The sequence below is a fragment of the Scyliorhinus torazame genome, chromosome 8 (genome assembly GCF_047496885.1).
Source record: "Scyliorhinus torazame isolate Kashiwa2021f chromosome 8, sScyTor2.1, whole genome shotgun sequence".
Classification (NCBI taxonomy): Eukaryota; Metazoa; Chordata; class Chondrichthyes; order Carcharhiniformes; family Scyliorhinidae; genus Scyliorhinus; species Scyliorhinus torazame.
In genome coordinates, this window is record NC_092714.1 from 228,741,237 (window position 1) to 228,768,683 (window position 27,447).

General features: G+C 42.3%; 1 long non-coding RNA gene across 1 annotated transcript in view; it reads left to right on the forward strand.

The window, feature by feature from the left end:
• The window catches only part of LOC140428433 (uncharacterized), a 39,574-nt gene extending 12,896 nt beyond the window's left edge, over positions 1 to 26,678 (forward strand). Inside the window, exons 2-3 of the long non-coding RNA XR_011948776.1 lie at positions 19,881 to 20,018; positions 26,669 to 26,678. This is a non-coding gene — a long non-coding RNA (uncharacterized lncRNA). The remainder of the gene's footprint in view (positions 1 to 19,880; positions 20,019 to 26,668) is intronic.
• Positions 26,679 to 27,447: the final 769 nt, after the last annotated feature.

Consider the following 27,447-nt stretch of genomic DNA (forward strand, 5'->3'; position numbering starts at 1 on the left):
CCAATATATACGTTTTATGAATTTCTTCTCCTTGCTTCCTTAAAGTGCTGACTGGTTTTTGGGTACTGACTACAAAAGGGCCAATTTTTATTTCTGCTACGCAATTTGATTACTGACAACTCACTAGGTACAATTAATTTCTAATCTTTACTGTTAAATTTTCTGTTTTTACTGTTTGCTTTCAGTATTTGTAAGTATATAGAGAAAAACTATAAATTCTTGTATATTGTATATGTAAGATCAAACAAATATTTTGTTGTCCATTGAGAAAACATTTCGGAGCCTAGGCGTTGTGATCAGTGGGCTCCACGAGATTAATTTGACTATTGCTTTTAATGGTTGAAACTTTCATGCATTGGCTGCTGACCTCTTTGCCTTAATTCTTGATAAACATTGCTAATAGTTGAAGTTGAGTGCAAGAAGCACAAATATGTAAAATTTTATTATATACTGCTTTGAAACAGTAATCTACGAACAAGTAATATTAGTCATTAAACAATGAATGTGTTTTTAAGGACACATTTGCAATTATAGTGCCTTTCACCAGCAGATGTCTCGAAATGGTTTATGAAGTCATTGGAGCTTTTGAAGTGTGATTACTGTTGTGTTGTAATAAACATGGTAACCAATTTGTGCATCAATTTGTACAAACAACAATGTGATAATAATCAGATAATCTGTGTGATATTGATTGAGGGATAAATATTGGCCTGGATACCAGGCATAACTCACCCGCTCTTCTTTGAAATAGTGCATGGGTTCTTTTACATCTCTCTGTGAGTGCAGGCAGAGCCACAGTTTAATGTCTCTTCCAAAAGATGGCATTTCCGACATTGCAACACTCCCCAGTCCTGCACTCGAGTGTCAGACTTGATTCTTGTGACCAAGTCCCGATGTAGGACTTGAGCCTTCAACCTTCTGACTCAGAGACAAGTGAACATGAGGAATAAAAGCAGGAAGAGACCACATGATTTGTTGAGCCTGGTCCACCATTCAATGCAATCATGGCTGATCTCAGGCTTCAACTTCACTTTTCCACCTGCTCCCCATATTTTTTGATTCACTGAGAGACCAAACATCTGTCCATCAAGAATCTGTGTTATCATCTGAGCCATGGCTGACACCTTAGTACATGGGAACAAGTGTAGGCCATTCAGCTCCACACATAGATTCAGTTAGCCTCACACATATTACAATATTCAGTTAATCATATCCTTAACAAAGTAAAATCTAGACCTTTTAGCCTTGAAAATTTCAATTTATGTAGACTCCAAAACCTTTCAGCGAGAAAGTTTCAGATTTCCACTACTATGTGAATGAAAAAATAGTTTCCTCATTTCACTCATAAATTGTCTAGCTCCAATATTACAATGATGGCTCCTTCTAGATTTTCCCACAAGATAAAATAATTTTCTGTATCTATCTTATTGAATGTTTCTATAATTTTAAGCAACTCAATTTGACAACCCTTCAACTTTCTAAACACAAGGGCCTACAAGCGGCCCTTACAGTTTAAAACTTAGAACCTTGATATTATTCTCGTGAATCTGTAATGTACCTGCTTCCGAGGTCAATATATCTTTCCTGATGCATAGTCTCCAAAACCTAGCATGGTAATCCACTTGGAGTCTGACCAAAGCTCTGAAGAGCCGAAGCATCAGTTCATCACTTTTGAATTCTGACTCTCTTGAGGTAAAGCCCATTTGTCCCTGTGCTCTCGCTGTTAGCGACTTGGTTTATGGACACCTGTGCTACGCACAATGCTAGTGACCTCCACAAAATATTTAATCAGTATACTCATACGCATTTGTCCTTTCACAGCTCCTGGTCACTACCCATTAAGAAGAACATTTTCCAATTTGTCTTCCTCAGATGTAAAATGAATCTCACATTTCCTCCTTTCGCTTTGTCCTTTTTTTAACATCTAACCCCTATCCCTGAAAATTACTGTGGGTGGGATTCTCCGGTCCCCCAGCCGTATGTTTCTGGGCGGCATACTATTCGATTGTGGCGGGATTTTGTCTTCCCGCCGCTTGTCAATGGAATTTCCCATTGAAGCCACCCTACGCCATGAAACTTGTGGGCGGGGTTGCACAGCTGGCGGAAAAAGTCAGTCGCAACAATCAGAGAATCCCGATTTGTGCCTCCCAACATAGTGTCATCTACAAATTTGGACATACAGCTCCCTGTTCCTTCATCCATCTCATATATATGATGAAAAGCTAAGGGTACAATATTGGCCTCTGGGTAACTGTAGTTGCCACATGCGGCCTGTCAGGAAACAAATCATTTACTCCTACTCTCTATCACCTACCTTCCTATCTTTAGTTTCGTATATTTTGTGCAAATTATCTCATGTGCAAGATCAAATGTCTTCTGGAAGTCCATTTTGCCAATTTCCATAAGCGCTCCTACCCACAATGCTAGTGACCTCCACAAAATATTCAATCAGTATAGTCATACGTTCGCTACCCATTGCAAATCCATATGATTCTTTTTTATCATCCAAGTGCTAAGACAAAGACAAAGGTTCCAGTAACTTTCCTACCTTTGATGTTAAACCAGAACTATACTTGTCCATTATTTTAGCAGAAGTGCTAATCTATTTAAAATAAACAGTTAATGGCTGCATTAAAATTATGGACCACATATAGTAATTATCTAATAATATTACTAACATCAGTAAAAATACTAATATTACAAGCAACTAGATCTAGGCTAAAATGATTAATATTGCCAAGCACTAACTAAAGGAAAGAACTAACCTGTGGAATTATAATATTGCATTTACATATAATGTTGGTAGATTCATTGAAGTGCTTCTACCTGTGGCATCATTCATTATTTTTTAAGTTAATATAAAACACAAACCTTACCAGAAAATCTTATAGTATGCGCATTTTGAAGAAAAACTAGAGTTATCTGATATTGAAAAGCTCTCTGTAAGTAGCTTACAAAGACAAACATTTTGAAGTTGTTGGGAATTTACAAAGGATGCATTTACATTTACAAGTTATTTTGGTAAATATTTTCATTCATTCTGAAATCTTTTTTCCCCATTGAATTTTTGTCTTCATTATTTGACAATTTTGAGGATTGACACTTGAACTAGTTTGTAGTTTGTAAAGACCAGACATGACCAAAGGAACACTGAACGACAAGAGCTGAAAGACAATGTTGAGAGGTGCCTCAAGGACTGTCTAACCTGAGAATGGTGAAAATGAAGGTCAATCTCAGGTCCGTCAGCCCATGAAACACGTCTCGTTTGCTAAGAAAAACCTCAAACTCCTCTGCAAGCCCATCAGCGTCAGAGTGTGAGTGTGTATATCTACGTATTGTGTATCCAATGTACCAAAAAACTAGTCAGTCATTTACTGCACTCAATTCTAACAGTTAGTCTTGTTACCTTTTGTAATATATTTGGATCTCCCTTTGAAAAATTGTGATTCATGTTCATTGTGTAATGGAGTTTTGAAAATTAGTGGTAATCTATCTCTTAACTGCACACAGTTCATGATATGTATACAATGTTTGCTAAATGTAACATCTATCTGAAAGATTATTGGGAAATGTACAAGTTGTTTTAATAAGGTTGTCTCTCATAGGTTCACTACAAACTATCTCACCATTATATGAAATATTGGAATTATTATTAATTGGTTAATCATGTAATGTTAGATAAATCATTCTTTTTGGCATCAATAAAATAGTGATCATCATTTCATAATTCTGTCAGCTGATGACTTGGAACAGAGTTTCATTTTATAAATTGCACGGAAGTAGTGTTGTTGGACTGAGGAGATGGGTATGCAGGCAATTTGGCATTGGACATCTGCATGCCAGTTTGCCAGCGTTTTGCCAACTCTGGACACTTTTGAAAGGATTTGGTTCAGGGGTGATGGCGGGGGGGGGGGGGGGGGGGGGGGGTGAGCCTACCATACATCCTTAATTGAATGGCTAATACACCAACTGGTTGCTAACTGGCCTTCTCCTTCAAATGTGTACCAAGTTTCTGACTCGACACTGAAAATTCAGTCCATAATGAGTGCACAAGCAATATTTCTATTGAGATTCTTTTAAAAAATCTTAAAATATGTCTACATTTTCTTAGTGGCGTTAGATGAGGGATAAAAGTCAAACAGGACAGTAGGATAACTCAGCATTCTTCGTTAACATCTCATCAAAAAAAAACACCTCCTACAATACAGTAGTTCCTCAAAACAACACTGCAGTGTCCTGTGCAGGTTGTGTAGTCAGATACTGGACTGCAGTTTGAGCCCACTTAAAGAAATGTATTGTAACGACTACAAAGTTACTTGAATTGCCGTAAAGTCAGAGTGTAATCCATAATGTTAAATCACAGGCCCATAAAGCTGTCTGGTGTGCACTAGATGTTACAGAAGGGTAGCTTTATTTCTTAAACTGAAAGCTAGATATCTACTGGAAAGAGTCGATATGTTAACTGAAAAGAACAATTAAACATTCTGGATTGGAACATCAAAAATGGTGCTTTAAAATTATTTTTTGCAGTACTACCTAGAATATTTTTCATAAAAGGGCTTGCCATAGTTACAGCTGTAAGATATCATGGAGTGAAAGATCCCACAAATATGATAATCTATGTGATACAGCCTATTTCACTCAGGATTCTTCACCAATTCTGACCTACAAAGTATGGACCCACATTCTGTAATCAAGTCAGAGAGTTTATTAAGTATCACAAAGAAATACATACTTAACATTTAACAATGACATAGGTATACAGTGAGACTTGGCTCTGACAGTTCCTGCTTCCGAGCCTCCTGGTGCACGGTCTTCTTTCCTTGCTGTGTCCCATTGACCATAGTCTGTCTGTCTTCTAGATGTGCCAATGATGTCCTGTAGTCCACTTTCTTTTATCCTGATTGAGACACCCCTGCCATGTCATTTTAGGCCAGTGTTTGTCTCAGCCAATATGATTGGCTCAAACTGAGACTTCGGTAGTCCCTGGATTCCTTATGCCTGAACGAGTAGACATTTATAGGATCTTCCTCTTTTTCCAAAGGTTAGAAGAGTCACATTTAAGTTAATAGCTCAACTTCTGCAATTCTGAAGTTTTGCACTCATCTTGTCTTGTCTTTCTGCTCGGTCTCCATCTCACCTCTTACACAAAGGTTTTATCAGAGTATAGCCCAGAAAAAGCAATTTCACATTAAAGCAAGCATTAATTCAAACAGACTTCAAAACATTGGTGCACATAACATATAATTAGTTCTTAACTAAAAGTAAAATACTGTGGGTGCTGGAAATCGGAAAAAAAACACAAAATGCTGAATAAACTCAGCAGGTCTGGCAGCATCTGTGGAGAGAGAAACAGACTTAACATTTTAAGTCTGTAAGACTCTTCTTCAGAGTTGTAAAAGGCTCATTTATACTTGAAACGTTAACTCTGTTTCTCTCTCCACAGATACTGCCAGACCAGCTGAAGTTATCCAACATTTTCTGTTTTTAATTGGTTCTATTAGTTTAATTGTCTTTCATAAGCATAAAACATGTTATCGTCTGCAGTGACACATGTCAGGTTGGTGTAGTCCATCAGCATACCTTATCCTTTATCCTTTTCCACGACCAGCTACGTGTGGTTTTGTATACACACCACATTTGAACATTGACAACTTGACAGTTTTCATTGACGCTGACCATCGTACTTTGCAGTCCAGCTTTGACATTACATTTTCTTAAGAAGAATGTTAAAGAATGATTATGATAAACAATCCATAAAAATCTACTAAATCCAACACAGCTGCTAAAATGAAGAAAACATCCAAAATGTGGATCCTGCACTTCATTTTAACAATAGGCGAAGGGATCTCCAGTTGCTAATGGTCAGTTGTAGGATAAGGTGTAATCGCGGTATGAGTTATTCACGGAAATAAAGAGATCATAAGTAGCAAGACAACCGAGGATCTGGGAAGATTTTTGTAAGAGATGTCAAGGATAGTAAAATGTTAATGTGTTTTTATTGGTTTGGGAAATTTTGAACCAATCGGAAAAGCATGACAGAAAATACTTGGCATATTTAAACTGTGATACTCAATATAAAACACTTTTTCTAATCTACAAACATAAATGTGGGTCAGATCTTCAAACAAACTGTACAATTAAGTCATTATTAGCAAGCCAGAATGTAGAATCATAGAATTCTTACAGGGCAGAAGGAGACCATTCGATCCATCGAGTCTGCATCAACCCTCTTAAAGACTACCTCACCCAGACCCACTCCCCCGCCCTGTCCCTGTAATCCCACCTAACCTGCACATCATTGGACATTAAGGGGCAATTTAGCATGGCCAATCCGCTTAAACTGCATATCTTTTGGACTGTGGGGGGAAACCGGAGCACCCGGAGGAAACCCGCACTGACACGGGCAGAAAGTGCAAACTCCACACAGGCCAGTCACCCAAGGCTGGAATTGAACCCCGGTCCCTGGTGCTGTGAAGCAGCAGTGCTAACCACTGTGCTACTGTGCTGTCCCATGAGCCATGCATCATGGGAATAGTGACATTACCCCTTTAAATTCCATGAAACAGACTAGCATACTGAAACTTTACCCCCGATCCTCTACTAACACTATTCTTCTGCCAGGAAACAGATTAGAGAACTAGTGCTGTCTTACTAACAATACTTGTATTGTTTAACTAGGAGATGTGGAACAATGGATAATCAGAAAATAATGTTGATAAAACCTAACTTTAAAGCCTAGTTTATCCTTTTCTCATCTGTTTCTCATTGCTGCTCAGCTGATTAGATCCATTGGAATCAATCTCGGCTTGATATGGCTATGCAATGATGATTAAATCTTCAGTCCATTATTTTAAATATTATTTTAGATTTAGCTTTCCCATTGATATCGTGATTGTTTCTGAGCAATGAAATACATTTCTCACATCATACCTTGCTTCCTTCAGATACCTGGGCATTGTAGATCATGGGCTCTCACTGGATTGGTCCACGATTAGGCTTGGAAAGGTATTGCACAGGTTTTTCGTTGCCTTTTTTAGTTTAGCCCAGCGGGGAACTCTCCCACTCTTGCCGTCTGCCATCAGGCATATTGGAAGGATTTTGCAGGCTGATAATCAACCTGTTTGGCCACATTATAAATAGACCTTCTGTGGCCATTAAGTCCTGAAGTTGGTCTTGAACCCAGTGATTCTGGCTTAGAGGTAGGGCCACTATCCACTGCACCACAAGACCTCCTCCTCTCACATAATCCATAGAATACTAATTTTACTCACTTCTTCCTGAACCATTAGTTAGAACAAGGAATTGAGGAATCAAAGAAACAAAGATAGGAGAAAAAAAGATGGAGAACTGGGATGACATAGAAAAAATGAGAGAGAAAAGGCAGCGAAAGGGAAATAGAGGAATGACAGCAACATCTTTCTGATTGACAGATATTGATAGAATCCGTTGACCGATTCAGTTTTTGTTCTATTTACATGCATTCCCCTTTGCATTATTCACAGTTTGTGTCACAATAGTTGGTAGACTGATTTTATAAGGCTGCATCCTTGTCCATGTTCATGCCTTCCCTCAGTACACCATGCATGCACATAAAACTGCTTCTGCAAAGTCATTCACTGTAATAAAATGAAAGGTCGGATTTTCCTTGCACACTTTTGAAGCCGACACTGTGTAGGAAGCAGTCACTCAATGTGATTTTCACCAGAGCAGCCGACTGACAGCTCAAGAGTGGGCTTGCTGTCCAATTAAGGACATTGGTTGGGCTCTAAAAGCTACAGGGCCAATCAGAGACCTTCCAGCATGAAAGAAGCAGTAGGATGCCAGGGCAGGTAAGTGAGTGAGAGGTTGTTTCGAAATGGAGGCGGCTCTCACCATTTTTTTCAAAGTTTCAATAAAAATCTGCCTCTGCAGCTAGGTCAGCACTGTGGGGTCATGGCCACCTCTCTGCAGAGTGGCCTACAGCTGCCTTTGCACTCAGCCAGGTAAGATAAAACCTCCATTCTATCCACTGGAAGGCCAGTTCTAGGTGGCTAAACCGTCTGCTGCTGCCTGGGAGCTAGCTCCAAATTGTCAGTTGGTCTCCTTCAATCAGCCCTTAATTAATTTAATCAGCTGGCCACCACTTGTTATTGGCTAGGCCTGCCACCCCAATATGCACCCACAAGAATATGGCCTGTTGGTGCGATGGAGCTGAAGGAAGAGCATTCTGGCTGACAATGCTATTTTTCCTGCTCGCCTCTGCTTTCAGCCCAGGTGGGAGCTCACAGTCCAGTCTGAGGTATTTGTTTAGAATAATGACCTTCCTTAGGTATTTATTAATTGAGTTAAAACTCACAAAAATAAAGAGGGTAAAATAGCCAGTTACATTTTTATTCTGAGCTTGTTCAAGGTTTTTTTGTTCTCCAAGATTTAATGAGAAATCTCCTTTTTTCAAATGTTTCAGAGCCTTTCAGCCTCTGCTGATAGAACTCAATCTTTAACTTACTGGCTGGAGCAGCCTGGTATGAACTGGTGGCTAATCAAATATTGTTCGACACTAATAAACTGCAATGCCAGAAACGTGAACAAGCTGCAGAACCTGCTCGAAATGCACAGCAGCATTTGAAAGAAGAGCAAGTCAGGTTAACATTTTGGATGAAGAATCTTTGTCACCATTTTTTAGACAAGAGTTATAGAATCATAGAATTGTTTCAGCACAGAAAGAGACCCATTCAGCCTACGTTGGCCTTGCTGGTCCTCTGCAGGAGCAATTCACCTAGCTTCACTCCCCTGCTTTTTCGCCATAGCACTATACATTTTTTTCCTTTTTGGATAACAGTCCAATTCTCATTTGAATGCCTTGACTGAACATGCTTCCAGTCCAAACCACGCACTGCTTTAAAAAGGCATATTTCCTCATCTCACATTGCATCTTTTGGCAATTACTTTAAGTCTCTGGGTCTCAATCCTTCCACCTATGGAAACAGTTCCTCCTTATTTATCCTGTCCAGATCCCTCATAATTTTAAATACCGCTATTGAATCCCCTCTCAACCTTCCCTTCTCCAAGGAGAACAGTGCAACCTCTCCAATCTACGCAACTAAAGTTTCTCATCTCTGGAAGCTTTCTTGTGACTCTCTTCTGCATTATCTCCAATGCGTTCCCATCCTTCCTGAACTGTGGTGCCCAGAACTGGATGTAATACTCCAGTTGAGGTTGAACCCGTATTTCATAGAGGTTTAAGAATGGGAGATGAGGAAATGGCTGAGTAACTGAACAGGTTTTTGGGTCGGTCTTCACAGTGGACGACACAAATAACATGCCAGTGACTGATAGAAATGAGTCTGTGTCAGGTGAGGACCTTGAGAGGATTGTTATCACTAAGGAGGTAGTGATGGGCAAGCTAATGGGGCTAAAGGTAGACAAGTCTCCTGGCCCTGATGGAATGCATCCCAGAGTGCTAAAACAGATGGCTAGGGAAATTGCAAATGCACTAGTGATAATTTACCAAAATTCACTAGACTCTGGGGTGGTCCCGGCGGATTGGAAATGAGCAAACGTGAAATCACTGTTTAAAAAAGGAGGTAGGCAGAAGGCGGGTAATTATAGGCCAGTGAGCTTAACTTCGGTAGTGGGGAAGATGCTGGAATCTATCATCAAGGAAGAAATAGCGAGGCATCTGGATGGAAATTGTCCCATTGGGCAGACGCAGCATGGGTTCATAAAGGGCAGGTCGTGCTTAACTAATTTAGTGGAATTTTTTGAGGACATTACCAATGCGGTAGGTAATGGGGAGACAATGGATGTGGTATATCCGGATTTCCAGAAAGCCTTTGACAAGATGCCACACAAAAAGGTTGCCGCATAAGATAATGATGCATGGCATTAAGGGTAAAGTAGTAGCATGGATAGAGGATTGGTTAATTAATAGAAAGCAAAGATTAATGGGATTAATGGGTGTTTCTCTGGTTGGCAATCAGTAGCTAGTGGTGCCCCTCAGGGATCAGTGTTGGACCCACAATTGTTCACAATTTACATAGATGATTTGGAGTTGGGGACCAAGGGCAACGTGTCCAAATTTGCTGACGACACTAAGATGAGTGGTAAAGCAAAAAGTGCAGAGGATACTGGGAGTCTGCAGAGGGATTTGGATAGGCTAAGTGAATGGGCTAGGGTCTGGCACATGGAATACAATGTTGACAAATGTAAGGTTATCAATTTTGGTAAGAATAATAGTAAAAGGGATTATTATTTAAATGATAAAATATTTTAAAACGCTGCTGTGCAGTGAGACCTGGGTGTGCTAGTGCATGAGTCGCAAAAAGTTGGTTTACAGGTGCAACACGTGATTAAGAAGGCAAATGGAATTTTGTCCTTCATTGCTAGAGGGATGGAGTTTAAGACTAGGGAGGTTATGCTGCAAATGTATAAGGTGTTAGTGAGACCACACCTGGAGTATTGGTCTCCTTACTTGAGAAAGGACGTGCTGGCACTGGAGGGTGTGCAGAGGAGATTCACTAGGTTAATCCCAGATCTGAAGGGGTTGGATTACAAGGAGAGGTTGAGTAAATTGGGACTGTACTCGTTGGAATTTAGAAGGATGAGGGGGGATCTTATAGAAACATATAAAATTATGAAAAGAATAGATAGGATAGATGCGGGCAGGTTGTTTCCACTGGCGGGTGAAAGCAGAACTAGGGGGCATAGCCTCAAAATAAGGGGAAGTAGATTTAGGACTGAGTTTAGGAGGAACTTCTTCACCCAAAGGGTTGTGAACCTATGGAATTCCTTGCCCAGTGAAGCAGTAGAGGCTCCTTCATTAAATGTTTTTAAGATAAAGATAGATCATTTTTTGACGAATAAAGGGATTAAGGGTTATAGTGTTCGGGCGGGAAAGTGGAGCTGAGTCCACAAAAGATCAGCCATGATCTCATTGAATGGCGGAGCAATCTCGAGGGGCCAGATGGCCTACTCCTGCTCCTAGTTCTTATGTTCTTATGTTCTTAATATAACTTCCTTACTTTTTTACTTTATAATTCTATTTATAATGGTCATAAAGCTTTATGCTTTATTAACCACTGTCTCAAACTGTCCTGCCACCTTCAATGATTTTGTGCACATATACACCCATGTCCCTCTGCTCCTGTACCCCTATTAGAATTGTACCCTTTATTTTATATTATCTCTCTATGTTCTTCCTATCAAAATGAATGACTTCACACTTCTCCCCGTTAAATGTCACTTGTTCACCCATTCCACCAGAATGTTAGCTCCCTTCTCTCTCCACAGATGCTGTTAGTCCTCCTGAGATTGTCCAGTATTTTCTGTTTTTGTTTCAGATTTCAGCATCTGCAGTAAGTTGCTTTTACTTGTGTGCTTTTGAAGTTTTACACTATCTTCTTCAAGGTTCATGCTACTTCCACATTTTGTGTCATCTGTAAACTTTGAAATTGCGTGCTGTACGCCAATTGTTATTAGAATGTCTCCCAGTTACATTGAAATATACATAGAAAATAGAAGCAGGAAGAGGCCATTCAGCCCTTCGAGCCTGCTCCGCTATTCATTATGGTCATGGCTGATCATCAAGTTCAATACCCTGATCCCGCCTTTCCTCTCCCATATCCCTTGATCCATTTAGCCCCAGAACTACACTTAGGATAATCTATAAATACTCATTATTACAGAATGTATGTCATTTGGAAATTGTTAGCAAATGATTTTTACATTGTCACATTACATCAGTATGAACATTTAAAATAATAAATGATACAGACAATAATTGTGGCCTTGTTTAGACTTTATGGTAAATGTAATTAAAAGGAACCAATGTGAAACTGGTTCAAATACTTGCAACAATCACACTTCAGACAATCATGCATGACTGGGCAGCTCGGCGGCACAGTGGTTAGCACTGCTGCTCACCCGGGTTCAATTCTGTCCTTGGTTGACTGCCTGTGGAGTTTGTACCTTCTCCCCTTGTCTGAGTGGGATTCCTCCGGGTGCTCTGGTTTCCTCCCACAGTCTAAAGATGTGAAGGTTAGGTGGAATGGCCATGCTAAACTTGCCCCACAGTTCAGAGATGTGCAAGTTATGTGGGGTTACGGGGATAGGGGAGGGAGTAAACCTAGATAGGGTGCTCTTTCAGAGTGTCGTTGCAGACTCGATCGGTCGAATGACCTCCTTTTTCTCTGTAGGAAATCTATGGTTCTAATAATGGCGGGTTATTTTTCAGATATCCCTGACAGTTGTCTAAAAGAAGTGTGAGATCCTTTATATTTGTAAATGAGGGGATGAATGTTTGTTTTAGGCATTAGAAATTGGATTACGATGGGCAGAGCTGGAGGCAGACCTATCTGGCTTAGGTTTTGTGACTGTCAGCAAGTAGTTTTTGAGAGTGCTCCCCCAACTCAACATAACTTTCAATCACTCCCCTTCTGTTGCTGCTCCTTCCCCCTCCCTTCTGGCTAATTTTTCAATGAAGCTAGCAGTCCAACATCCATCTTCCAAAGACTGTGAGCTGCCTGTGGAGACTTTGCATGTGAGAACTGCTCACTAAGGTTTATTTTTATTCATTCATGGGATTTGCATGTCACTGGCTAAGCCAGAATTTATTACCCATCCCTAATTGGCCTTGAGAAGGTGGTGGTTCGCTGCCTTTTTGAACCGCCGTGGTCTGTGTGTCTGCTGTTAAGGATAGAGGTCCAGGATTTTGACCCAGCGACAGTAAAGGATGGCCACGTATTTCCAAGTCAGGATGGTCAGTGGCTTGGAGGGGAATTCCCAGATGGTGGTGCTCCCATGTGTCTGCTGCCCTTGTCTTTCTCAATGGTAGTGGTCGTGGATCTTGAAGGTACTGTTAAGGTTCCATCGTGAATTCCTGCAGTGCATCTTGTAAATGGTACACACTGCTGCTACTGTGCATCAGTGGTGGAGGGAGTGATTGTTTGCAGATGGGGTGCCAATCAAGCGAGCATGTCTACATATCCCTGGTGTTGCTCCTGTCACGCCCTGCTGCACTCTGCATTGAACTAGGCCCTAATTTCAGATCAGGTCAGACCTCCTGGATGCTTTGACAAAGAGTCATCAGACTCAAAACGTTAGCTCCCTCTCTCTGCACAGATGCTGTGAGATCTGCTGAGATTGTCGAGTATATTCTGTTTTTGTTTCAGATTCCAGCATCCGCAGTAATTTACTTTTATCTCCTGGATGTTCTGTTCCTAGCTCCTGGTTTAGGTCCCCTGCACATAAACTGAGCCTACCTCAGGGAACAGCATTCACAAAAGTGCTTACATTTTTAATAATCCTATCTACAATTACCTTGCAGCACCATGTCTATCATCTGTGTCAACAAATGTATTTGCTAATGAGAAGGACGACTAACTCTTAAGAAGTAAAATAAGGGACACTTCAACCATGGGACGAGGCAGGGGTGAGGGGGTTTGCTAGTGACCGTGAGAGTGGGTAGCAGGAGAGATCCTGAGCCATAATCACATAACTAAAACTTACAGCTCATCTTGTTGAGTCACAACAATATCATCTCTCTGCTGGATGACCCACTCATGAGCAGTCCTGCTTGAATCGGGCAAACTCACTTTGGGGACTTCCAGGATCAGTCTCCCACAGGCTGTTCTAGAAATAATAGATTTTATCGAGAAATAATAAATAAGGGACAAAAGGCGTCCCTTAAGGAACATGAGACAAACAATCAAAATAAGGGACAATCCCCTAAAATATGGGCAGTTAGTCACCCTGCTCACGATTAAGATCAGGCAGCACAGTAGCACAAGTGGATAGCACTGTGGCTTCACAGTGCCAGGCTCCCAGGTTCGATTCCCCGCTGGGTCACTGTCTGTGCGGAGTCTGCACCTTCTCCCCGTGTCTGTGTAGGTTTCCTCCGGATGCTCCGGTTTCCTCCCACAGCCTATAGACGTGCAGGTTAGGTGGATTGGCCATGATAAATTGCCCTTAGTGACCAAAAAAGTTAGGAGGGGTTATTGGATTACGGGGATAGGGTGGAAGTGAGGGCTTAAGTGGGTTGGTGCAGACTCGATGGGCCAAATGGCCTCCTTCTACACTGTATGTTCTATGTTCTATGAATGGGTTGTGCTGGGATGGTCATCTTTCAGCCTCAGAATCCCAAGTTGATTCTCGTCAGATTTAGGCAACTGCCTGGAGGGAGCACATCTGTTGTAGTATCGACCAGTTCTGAGCCCATGTCTGAAACTCTCTCTGCGCAGACACTCAAAGGAGGATGTTCAGCAGGACCATGGGGATGCAGCTTGGCAGGGCTGTTCAATTCAGCAGGGCCGCAGGACTGAAATGCTGCAAGGACGTAATTAAGCTCCGTCAATCAGAAAAAAAAGAACTGTCAGCGGGGGCACAGAAATTATTTTTGAGGATGAAATTGTCAGCAAGGCCAGAGAGATGATAATAAACAATGAACGTCCCTATCTTTACAATGGTGTCTGCTGTGCCCACGCCTCACAAATGCCCTGGTGCAATGCCACCTGGTGGAAGATGTTAAGGATTGCAACAAGAGTTCAAATCAGCAGTTTAAAAACACTTGATTACGATCATGTAATGCTCACTTAAATTAGTCACATGATTCTCACAACACCCATAGGAGTAATGTAATCCAAATGTTGCTTTAAAAAAATTTAAGAGATAATCCTTGTGCGAATTATCATAAATTATTGTATTAATGTATCCTAGATCTCTTTAGTGATACCAGTGTGTTTTCCAATGGAAAGCCTCTGAGATGATTTCTTTAGAAGGTGAAGACTTATAATCTGGCAGGTTAGTCTGGCTATACAACTGCGTTTAAACAGAGTGGTGAACTTGCTTCATTTTCAGAAATAGCATGAGTGAAAGTTTTGGTTTCCAAAGGAAGAAATTCCAAAGGCAGCTACAACAGCAGAATAAAGAAAACAAAAGGCTCCTGATGGCTTCACGACATTATGTGAATGTTTGACTAATTATTATGCTACATTTGGTTTTAGAAGTGTATATACACATCAAGAGAGGATTGCTTTGGTTGGCATTCAGGACTATGGCCGGGGTGTAATCAGGGCCCCTAGCCTTTGCTGCATCCAGTGCATTTAGTTGTATCTTGATATCGCATGAGTTGAATTGGCCAAAGACTGCTTTCTGTTAAAGTGGGGCCTTCAGCAGTAAGCCGAGATTGATCATTCACTTGCCTTCTGCACTGACATGATGGTCTCTGCCTTCATTGAACAGAGAGATATTCATAGAACCTCATCCTCCCGCTGATTTTGCTTAATTGTCCACCGCCATTCACTACGGGATGTGGCAGGACTGTTGGCTGTGGAATCACTTCATTCTGTCTATCGCATGTGTTGTAGCTTCTCCAGGTTGGTGCCTCATTTTTAGGAATGCCTGGTGCTGTTGCTGGTGTACTCTTTTACACTTGGAATTGAACCAGTGTTGCTCCCCTGGCTTGATGATAATGGAAGAGTAGGGGATATTCTGGGCCATGAGGTTACAGATTTTGACTGAATGCAATCCTGCTGATGATGATAACCCAAAGCGCCTCATAGATACCCAGTTTTGAGCTGATGGATCTGTTCTGAATCAATCCTATCGAGCACAGTAGTAGTGCCCACAACACAATTGAGGGTGTCCTCAGTGTGAAGATGCAACTTCCCCTCTACAATAACTGTATAATGTTATCTCTTACCATTACAGTCAAGGACATATGCATCGGTGACAGATGGAATGGTGAGGATGCAATCAAGGATGCTTTCCCAACATATTGGTTCCCCTCACCACCTGCTGCAAGCTCAGCCTGACACTTATGTCCTTCAGGTCTTGAGCAGGTCGTTCTTACTCATTGGAGTTCCCCATACAAAGTATATTATGTTCCATTGCTGGTCTCAGTGCTTCTTCAAAATAGTGTTCAACATGGAGGGGTACTGATTCATCAGCTGAGGGAGGTTGGTCCGTGGTAATCAGCAGGTCACCTTATTTATGTGTGAGCTGATGCCTTGAGACATCACAAGGTCAGGAGTCATCATTGAGAACTCCTAGGGTCTATGTGCTCCACCTCCCTCCTCAGAGCCATATTGTCTGGGAGGTTTTCTGAAAGGTATAATTCTGTCAGTATGACCATGTCAGGCTGTTGCTTGACTAATATTTGGGATAACTCTCCCAATATTGGCACATACCACCACACGTAATTAGGAGGGATTTGCGTGGGTGACAACATTGGTGTACTTATTTTATGTCTGAATCCTGTGCTTCAGTTAAATCTGGGTGGTCTGTCAGAATTTTTCTTAATATACTTGGTCCTAGTGACTTGATACAACTAAGTGGCTTACTCGCCATGTTAGAGAGTAATTAAGAATTGATCACAATGGAAAGTGAAACTGAACCAGATGGGTTTTATGATAATTTCGGTATGATCATCATTACTAATATTAGCTTTTTATTTGAGATTTATTTTACAAATTGGTTTTAATTCCCTGGCTGCTGTGCTGGGTTCTGAATTCATGCCTTTGAATCATTAAGCCTCTGGGTCACTAGTCCAGTAACATAATCAATACAGTGCTGCTTCCATTTTACACTAGGGGCAGAATTCTCCCAAAAAATGACTTTCATTTTGGGTGGGAAAATCGGTGAGAATCGCGCCTGCTGTTCCAGCATGATTCCCATCACAATCCACCCAAACTTAGCCATTTTTTGAAGCTTGGGGATATTCCCGCCGGGGAATCCAGGGCGGGATTCTCTAATCGCACGGCAGTGTCCACGCCATCGTAAATGCTGTCTCGTTTTACAACGGCGTGAACAGTCCGACCCCACGGCTAATTCTGGCACCTACAGGAGGCCAGTACGGCACAGGAGCAATTCACGCCACTCCAGCTGCTGATCCCGACGCGAACTGGGCGCCGCGGGATCCGTACATGCGCAGTGGCTTCCTTCAACGCGCCGGCCCCGACGCAACATGGCACAGGACTACAGGGCCGTAAGAAAGGAGGCCCCCAGACAGAGAGGCCAGCCCGCCGATTGGTGGGCCCCGATCGCGGGCCAGGCCACATTGGAGGACCGCCGCAGGGTCAGATTCCCCCCTTCCCCCCCACAGGATGCCACCCGACCATTCCACGCCGAATTCCTACCGGCTGAGAGCAGATGTGGATGGCTCCGGCTGGACTCGCCGTTTTCACGACGGCCGCTCGGCCCATCCCGTGCCGAGAATCGGCGGGCTGGCCGCGTAGAGTGGCCCGAGACCGGCGCAGTGCCAATCACGCTGGCGCCAATGGTGCCGATTCTCTGCTCTGCGGAGAATCGTGTGCCGGCGTCGGGGCGGCGTGGCACGATTCGCGACGGTCGCGAGGATTCTCCAGCCCGGCCCCGGGCTGAGAGAATCCTGCCCCCAATGTGCCTGGATGCCAGAGGGCAGTGCCAGCGCACTGTCCTGCCCCACCCCCAACCATCGGGGGGCTCCAATGGCCTTTGTGCCCCTTGTCTAACTTTGACACTTCATGAACTCCAGAAAGGAATATTTCACTATTCATCAGAAGCACTAAGCTCCACAAACTTCATGAGTAAAAATCTCCACTGCTATTTTTAATTAGTGACAATTTCCAAATGGTCAAATCTTATAGTCCTTGTAGACAACAATGCCACAGGCTGGATCAACATTAAAGACAAAACCTCAATTTTTTTTTTAAATGCCTGGGATAGCGGTATCCATGGCAAAGGCTTTCAAAGCGTATGAGAAGGTTTATTCTAGTTTGCATTTTGTCAGGATGAAACAGCAAATGAGGGCAATGGGGAGAGCATCAGTAGCTTTTGAGAGTGTGACTATGGAGAGCCCATGGAAAACAAAGGGATAATGCGGAGACTGGGCAGGCAATATAAAAGATGTAAAGGGGAATCTTACCTTGGCACTCCTGCTCAGATTATTAACTCTGTCTCCTACAAGAAAAAGTGGATCATAAAAGTACCCCCCCCCCCTTTAATTTGCTGCAGACCCTTGAGTAATTAACTTCTTTGTCACTTCTGAATCATCAATCCACCTACTGTTTTGTGTTTCAACCATACTAATAAGAGATGATCCACAAGCTCAGTCCCCACAGCAGCAGTGCTCTCACCCTGCCCACCTCCCACGCATTTATTGCTGGAAGAGCAAAGACATCCAGTCTGTTTTGTCAACTCAGTGACACACATTGTGATTGATACCGCCAAAGATCAGCTACCATTTTACAAAGTAGTTTGGAGCTTAAAAGTGAATTTACCACATCAGTTCCAAGCAAAAAGGTTATTAAATGGAATATGCCTTGTGATAAGATTGTCTACAATATGTCATTCAATTGTAACAGTTCCAACAGAGATGGATTCTTTGCTGCTGTGGCAAACTCACTGGGAGCCATGCATCCTGTCCCTGCTGAGATCTTAGACAACTTAACTAGATCTTAAAGAGAAGTCCCTGAGTACAGAGTACTGACAAGTCTGGCAGCTTCAATTGTTCCTTCGTTATGCGTGCTTTTATTTTTTTCTTCTTGAGGAAAGGCATGACGTGTTTCAACAGCTAGAAATGTACTAATTATTCCCAGTACGTGAATCCAGGTATCAATCTCCAGTGAAATTACAGCACATTAGTGGGGTACAGCAAATCATCTAGGGAAAAACAATTTGAAACATGCCACTTTTTAAACTGTCAGTGGACATCTCTTCCTTGTCACATTAGATATGAATGTCACAGACAAAAATACCACTTAAGCCGTGAAACTATTCTAAATGATTTTAGTGTAAGAAAAATTCAAGTGTAGACTCTGCAAGTCACAGTCAAAGCTGTGGTACTGAACATTGCTGAGTTTGAAGCGGCAATTAATTTCAATATTTCTGTGTTGAACAACTTTTTTCAAAAATGGGTGCAAAATGACCAAAGTGTTTGATACACATTCTCAAGAATGTTAATGCAAGGTGGGAGCTATACTTGTACTCATGTCTCATTTGATTATAATTGGTAAAATGCCAGCACTATTTGTGTTATTTATTGTCAGCATATCGACTGGCCTGCTGCTGAATTGAGTCATAATTATACCATTGTAAAGCAACCTGAACTTCTTAAATGGGGAGATGAACTTTAGCTGCTTTGAATCATTGCATTCAGTTATTGTTGTAAAGTGAAGATGGTGGTTAGGAATGGGTCTGATTTTCTGACACTCCTGATGAAGTCCTTATGAAAGGGGCAACCAGCAGAAGAATGTTGCCCTTTGCAGTTGATGAGAAAACACTGCCCTAACAACTAATATGGCAACAGTAGTCTGTGGTGGGAGATCAGAGCCAGAATTGTTCGTTCGTTGGGATTCTTTTTTCCCATTGGCAGCGCATCCCCACTCACATGTGGTGGCTTCAATGGGAAATCCCATTGTCAAGTGGCGGGAAGAGAGAATCCCGCTGCTAACGAATGGCGTGCCACCGAGAAATCTGCGCTAGTAGACCAGAGAATCCAACCCCAGGTTAATGCAAGAACCATTGCACCCAGGATCTGTTACAATGTAGCAAGATCAATGATCTGACCAGAGCAACTGAAGTCATGGTCACCTTTCTCTTACTTCCCATGCACCATCACGTGGGGTGGGTTCAATGGAAATTCCATTCGCACTTCAATGGGAAATCCATACGCATACACACTCACAAGCTGTCTCTCTTCCTCTTCCCATCAATCTTCTCCAATCACAGGTGCACATTTTACTGGAATAAGTGATACTGTTACTTCACATTCTAAACTTGCTCCTGTGCTCACAATTACTTCCCTCAGTTCGCCACACCTGTGGCACCTTTTTGAATGCCATCCAAAGGATTCTATCTTGAGGTACACAGCTTCACAACTTTCCAGCAGGTCACTCACCAATATATTTCTTTTTTCCTTACAGGACAATCTGAGACACAATACCAGGAAACCACCAAGCACATGAGGATGGACAGCAACTCTACAAAATCTGTGCCCATATGGGAGACTGTACTAGAACCAATGGACAGAGAGACAGGATGTGTTTGGAGGGTTGCAGCTGGTAAGGCTAGAGGTTACACTCTGCAGGTTGACTGTTCAGTGCACCTTACCTTCCTTTACATTTCTCTGCATTTTCTTCCTCAAACATTCTGCATGACCAAGTGGTTCTGCTTTAAACTGTCACTTATCTGTCCCTTTCGTCTCATTCTAGATCACAAACAACAGCAACAAAGTGCAGGATAGAGTGCTTTTCACATTGTAAAACGTCCTAACGTGGTTTACAGAAATGAAATCCAACAAAAATTGGCATTGCGGCAAAGAAGGAGATATTAAGTGAGGCAACTAAAGGCTTGGCTGAAAAGGGATTTAAAGAGTATCTTAAATGAGGCAAGAAATGGAATTGTGCGGACATTTAGGGAGGTATTTTCAGAGTTTAGGATCCAGATGACTGAAAGCATGGCCATCAATGGTGCAGCAGTGAAAGCATTAGTAGACAAAAGGCCAGCATTGGAGAAATGCTGATTTCTCAGAAGGTTGTAGGGTTGCAGAAGGTTAGAGAAATAGAGAGGGATGGATCAAAAAAGCGGAAGTATCACAAATATTACACTCATTTGCAAACAAAGAGTAGGAGTGAAGGCCTCCTAAAGACAGATTGTATCCACCAGACAATGAACTAGTACCACACACAGCTTAGAATGTCAGTTAGAGGGCTTTGCACTGGGACATTTATCCTGTTTTAGTCAAAGTCTTCAAAGTAACTCATGAAAGTAAATAAAATTGTCTGCTGAAACTGCTGGTCTTTCTTATGATTTGTTTGCTCAGTACATCTGAATGATATTCCAAACAAATGGTCATCACAATGGGGGCAGTAGCTCACTGAAACATTCACTTGAGCACAATAAAAGAGATCTTCAGGACTGACAGTTCAACTGTTGGTTAAAATATTATTGTACAGGAGATTCGTTTTCTGAAATAAGTTTATCTGGTCATTTTTTTTTTATAGTTCAGTATTCTTAAATAAAGTAGTGTAGCGGTTTATAATTACTGACCAAACGTCTATCAGTTGGCATTTCCTTGATCTAAGCATCCACTTTGTTCCTTTATTCTTTCATGGGGGTTGCTGGCAAGGTCAGCATTTGTTGCCCATTCCTCAATAATCTTGAACTGAATGGCTCGCTAGGCCATTTCAGAGGAAAGTTAAGAGTCAGCCACATTGCTGGGGACTGGAGTCACATGTAGAGCAGACCAGGTAAGGATGGCAGATTTCCTTCTCTAAAGGACATTAGTGAACAAGATTTTTACTTCAATGATCATTCATAATAGTTTCATAGTCTTTATTACTGAGACCAGTTTCCAATCGAGATCTATCATTTCAATTTCAATTCCACCAGCTGCCGTAATGGGATTTGAACGTGTGCCCCAGAGCATTCGCCTAAGTCTCCAGTGACTAACTTAATGCTTAATTTATCAAGTCATGTAATGCAACAGTTTAACCTACTGAAATTAACATACTGCCAAGACTTGTTTCTTTGTATTCTAAAATAATAAAAAGAGCTCATGGTGTAACTGATACTCTGGTGCTTGATCTAATGAGAATCAATTAATTAATAAATTAAAAGCTAGTTTCAGTAATGATGACCATAAAACTACCCAGTCTAGTTCACTAATGCTCTTAAGGGAAGGAAAACATCTGTCCTCACCCAGTCTTTTTGTGACTCCAGACCATTGACAATGTGGTTGTTTCCCAACTGCCCTTTGAAATGGCCTATCAAACACATTTATATCAAACTACTTCAGGAATGGCAAATCAAAGTAAATCTGAATGGACCACACAACATTGACTTACACTGGAAACAACAGGGGCATATCCAGCCCAGTCAGCTATGCAAAGACTGGACAATAGTGTGTCCAGTATTGCTCTCCTTACTTAAAAAAGGATGTAAATGCATTGGAGTCAATTCAGAGAAGGTTTACTCGAGAAATGCCTGGAAAGGGCAGGTTGCCTTACGTTGGGCAGACTAGGCTTGTATCCGCTGGAGTTTAGGAGATTAAGGGGTGACTTGATTGAAACATATATGATCCTGAGGTGTCTTGACAGAGTGGGTGTAGAACATACATAGAACATACAGTGCAGAAGGAGGCCATTTGGCCCATCAAGTCTGCACCGAACCACTTAAGCCCTCACTTCCACCCTATCCCTGTAACCCAATAACCCCACCTAACCTTTTTGGACACTAAGGGCAATTTATCATGGTCAGAACGGGTGTTTCCCCTTGTGGGAAAATCTAGAACTAGGGGTCACTATTTAAAAATAAGCAGTCACCCATTTAAGTCAGAGACGAGGAGAATTTCTTTCTCTCAGAGGGTCGTGTGTGTTTGGAACTCTCTTGCTTAAAAGGCAGTGGAAGCAGAGTCTTTGAATATTTTTAAAACAGGGTAGATAGATTTGTGATATGCAAGGGGATGAAAGGTATTGGGCGTCGTCGGGAAGGATTAGCAGAAATGTAGAGTTTTGGTTACAATCAGATCAGCCATGATCTTACTGAATGGCAGAGCAGGCACGAGAGGCCGAGTGACCTACTCCTGTTCCTAATTCATATGTTTGAATGTTTGTATGCCCTCCTCACTAACATCTATGTTCTAACATCTCGGGACCTGTGCCAAATCTGGTAGAGCTGTTCCACAGACTAGTCGAGCAACAGCTTGACAAAGTCATACCCACCAAACCATTCCTTACAGCCAACTGGTCCATCACCATTCCTGGGTATGTCCTGTCCTACATAGAACATAGAACATACAGTGCAGAAGGAGGCCATTCAGCCCATCAAGTCTGCACCGACCCACTTAAGCCCTCGCTTCCAACCTATCCCCGTAACTCAATAACTCCTCCTAACCTTTTTGGTCACTAAGGGCAATTTATCATGGCCAATCCACCTGACCTGCACGTTTTGGACTGTGGGAGGAAACCGGAGCACCCGAAGAAAACCCACGCAGACATGGGGTTCTGTGCAGACTCCGCACAGACAGTGACCCAGCGGGGAATCGAACCTGGGATCCTGGCGCTGTGAAGCCACAGTGCTAATCACTTGTGCTACTGTGCTGCCCAACCAACAGGACAAATCCACCAGAGGTGGTGTCACAGTGGCAAAGAGTCAGGAGGGAATAGCCCTGGGTGTCCTCAACATTGACTTTGGACCCCTTGAAGTCTCATGGTATCAGATCAAACATGTACAAGGAAACCTCCTGCTGATTACCATCTACCACCCTGTATGTGCTGATGAATCAGTAATCCTCTGTGCTGAACACCACTTGAAAGAAGAGTGGAGGGTGATAAGAGCAGTGGTCTTCAATGTCTATCACAAAGAAAAATTTGATAGTACCAATTTGATTGTGCTAGCCCAGTCCTGAAGACATATCTACCAAAATGGGCCTGCAGAAATTAGTAAGAGACCCAACCATACTTGACCTCATTCTTACCAATCCACCACTCACAATTGCATCCATCTAAAACAATATTGGCAGGAGCGACCACCATACAGTCTTTGTAGAGATAACATGTCACCTTCGTTCTGAGGACATGCCATCATGTTTTGTGTCATTACCACTGTGTGAAATTCAAAAGGTTCAGAACAAATCTAGAAACTCAAAATTGGGCATTGATAAAGCACTGTGAACCATCAGCAGCAACAGAATTGTATTTAACCATAATCTGTAACCTCATGGCCTGGCATATTCCTAACTCTAGTATTTCAATTAAGCCAGGTGACCTACCCTGGTTCAATGAGGAATGCAAGAGAATATGCCAGGAACAGCACCAGGCATACCTGAAGTTACAATACAGGACTACATGCATACTAAACTGAGGAAGCAGTATGATAGACGGGGCTAAGTGATCTGATAACTAATGGATCCGATCAAAGCTCGATAGTCCTGCCACATTGACTCATGAATGACATTGGAAAATTAAACAACTAACTGGAGGAAGCGGCTCCACATATATCCCCACCTTCAATGATGGAAGAACGCAGCACCTTAGTGCACAAGATAAGGATGAAGCTCTTGCAGCCATCCTCAACCAAAAGTGCCTGGTGGATGATCCATCTTTCCTTACTCTTGAAGTCCCCACATAACGGATACCAGTTCTTCAGCCAATTTGATTCACTCCACATGATATCAAGAATGGTTGAAGGTATGGATACTGAAAAGTTGATAACATGCTGGCAGTGGTGCTAAAAACTTATGCTCCAAAGTGAATTGCATCTCCAGCTCAGCTGCTCGAGTATACTTACAGCACTGGCAATATCTGAAAATGTGGAAAATGCCCATATCTGCTCTGTCTACAAGAAGCAGGTCACATCTAATCTGAACAATTACATCCACCAATCCACTCTCAATCATCAGCAAAATAATGGAAGGTGTCATCAACAGTGCTATCAAGTGGCACTTACGCATCCATAAGCTACTCACCAATGCTCAATTTGGGTTCTGCCAGAGCTACCCAGTTCCTGGCCTCACTACAGCCTTGGTTCAAACTTGATACATCTGAGTTAAATCTCCTTTCGGCCTCCTCTGTTTTAGGGAGGACAAACCTAGCCAACCCCATCTTTGTTCATGCTCAAGTTCTCAATCCTGGCAACGTCCTCAAGGAATTCAAGAACTGAGGTGAGCGTGACTGCATCTGGCATCAAGGTGGCATTTTGACTGAGTGTGGCATCAAGGAGCCCGAGACTAAGTGAAGTTAATGGGAATCACTGCGAGGATTATCTGCTGGCTGAAGTCGTACCTAACACAAACTGACTGCACGGCTCTAGCAGCATTGGAGGAAAAACTAGTGCATTAATAATTATCACATCTGTACTTACTCCTCCATTGTATCTCGTGGGAGCTCAGAGGAGACATTGTAAGGGATTTATCAGCTTAGACTGTTACGAAAGAATTTCTATCGCAGGCTTATTTAAACATGCTCTTATTTTCAGGAGAGTCCCGTCGGTCAGGATTTGAAACAGTAAACGTTATATCTTTTTCCCCCAGTTCAGTTTCCCTGAAGGAGTTCTATTCGTGGACTAAGGGGGTATGTGCGCTCACAATCCTGCTGCACAGACAACCCCAGGGTGTCTCTGTCATTGCAAGGTTTGGAAATTCCACCCTTGTTAAAGGGGTTTGGGTATTCCGATAAGATTATTACAATCTGACTGTTGAAGGCTGTTGGCATCTTTGCTTTCAATTCAGTTGTGTCTAGAGCTATGCACGGGCTGTTGGATTCTGGTGTAGAGATTAAAAGAGGGATGATACTTTTGGCAGCAGGGAGTAAACAGCCCCAACATCTGGGGGTGCATAACCTATCGAGTGCTGAAACCATCCCTGTTGTGTCAGATATTGCAACCCCGGCTCTTCAATAAAACGTTTCCATGTAACCCTCGTTCTTTAAACGCGCATATTTGTAAACAACATTTGCGATTATCTCTGCGTGTTCTTTAAGTACCCCAGTATTTGAACTGATCAGAATAGCAGGCGACCCGTTTCAGAACCATGGTCAGCGCCCGGTCTGAGCGTCGCTATCCGATCAGAACCCTCCTTCCAATTCCGCCCCCCTTCCCCGGGGAGGCGCAATGAAAACACTCGCAACATTGAAGTTTGCCACTCGACAACCGGGAAACGTATCCTTACGTCAAGGACCACGAACTCCGCCGTTTGATTGGCGTCACTGTTATGTAAACTCTATTTAAAAATGGCAAAAGTCACTTAGGGGATATCTTGATTTCTACGCTCTGGCACGTAACTCCTTCACTGGGACACAAGCTCGGTGACATGTTGAAAGTCGCTGGATTTTACTTCTATATAAATGTCGCAATTCCGCCGCTTCCCATTTGGAAGCACAACCTTGCAGAACTTGGATTGAGGGGGAAACAGGCAGGGACATCCAGGGAATCGCGAAGTCAGCACTGTAAGTTCACGAGGAATACGGTTTAATGGGGCTGAGTGATATTGGCACAAGATAAAAAACAGGAAGGCGTTGACCATATGCGATAGTTATTGTAAATAAATTGTAACGGGTGGTTTAAAAAAACCTCAGTGTTCCATAACGGGCTGGCTAAAATTCCTTAACAAACTCCGTGCATTTGCCGTTTTAAAAACTGCCAATCGGACAGGGTAAAAATTAAACCTCTTTTTATGTTTCAGTGACCATGTTAGAAACCGTTCGCAGTTGATTCGTTTTTGTGGTGTTGCTGAACTAGATTAAAGGTCAAATTTTACACCTATTTCAAAGACCAATAGTTGCAAGTGCATACTTTAGTGTCCAGTTTGAGGACAGCCAACCTGGGCGACCAATGTCATCTGAAAGGTGCTTGTTCCCTAGAATCCCACTACTTTAAAAGCGCACCTTTGGTAACCGATAAGAGAGCATGCATTGGTTAGTCAGCAGCATAAACTTACATATTGTGACTAAACATATTGCATTGGAGTAATACATGAGGTAGCAATCGCTCAACCTTTTGCAGAAGAGTTTTCAGTTAGTAATTGTTCTGTCAGAACTGAACGGGCAGTAGGAGACTGAAACACAGACACAAGTGTATTGAAGAGAATGGTTTTATTGCGGGCACTGAAGTACGATCATTTATTTTTAATTATGTGTCGCCTCACCAGCTTTGGTGAGCATATGGCAATACCTTATCCATGAGAGATTCTGTTGTTGTTTCTTTGTATTTTTAGAATCCGAGATCGAGCTTGACACCCTGTCAAGATGAATAAACTAGTTTTGGCAACATCCCTATTCGTGCTCGGCTTTCTTCCTGCGAAAGAGTCGCATCCTATTACGAACACCCACCGATCTGGCTCCTACAGCAGTGAAGAGCCAGGGCTGGGGCTGGAACAGTGGGATTACAGCCCCCGTCTCCCATTTCACCAGAATCTGCTCCAAGAGACTCCTGATGATTCAAGGGCCACGGCGCAGAGGCAAGAGTCATCCCTGGTAACTCTGGGCTACACCATTTCAAACAGCCAGACTACCGGAGAACGGCAGGGAGGCGAAGACATGTTTCGATCAAAAAGATACAATTCAAAACCCAACTCTCTCGACCTCACCTTTCATCTATTGAGAGAATTCCTGGGGATGGCTAAAGCTGAAAAACTGGCCCAGAAAGCAGAGAGTAACAGACTGATTATGGAAAGCATTGGAAAGTGATGCATTTGACTGACAATTAGCGGTCCAATATTTGTGTAACGTGTGTTATGCCATACCATTTAATACTGCATTGAATCCAACGTGTTCAAACTATACAACATGTATTGTTTCTGTTCAAAATGTGTAATGCAACGATTACACAGTACGGAGCTTCATGTAAAGAATGTACAACTAGCTAAGTTTTGTGACATGCCACAGTGCTCTTTGGTATAAGTGTTTGTAATTCAATGCTGAAAAAACAGTAAACATGTATTGGTATTTTAAAATGGTTCGTATAGTTTTCCTGTTTGTGATTTTCATGTGCAAC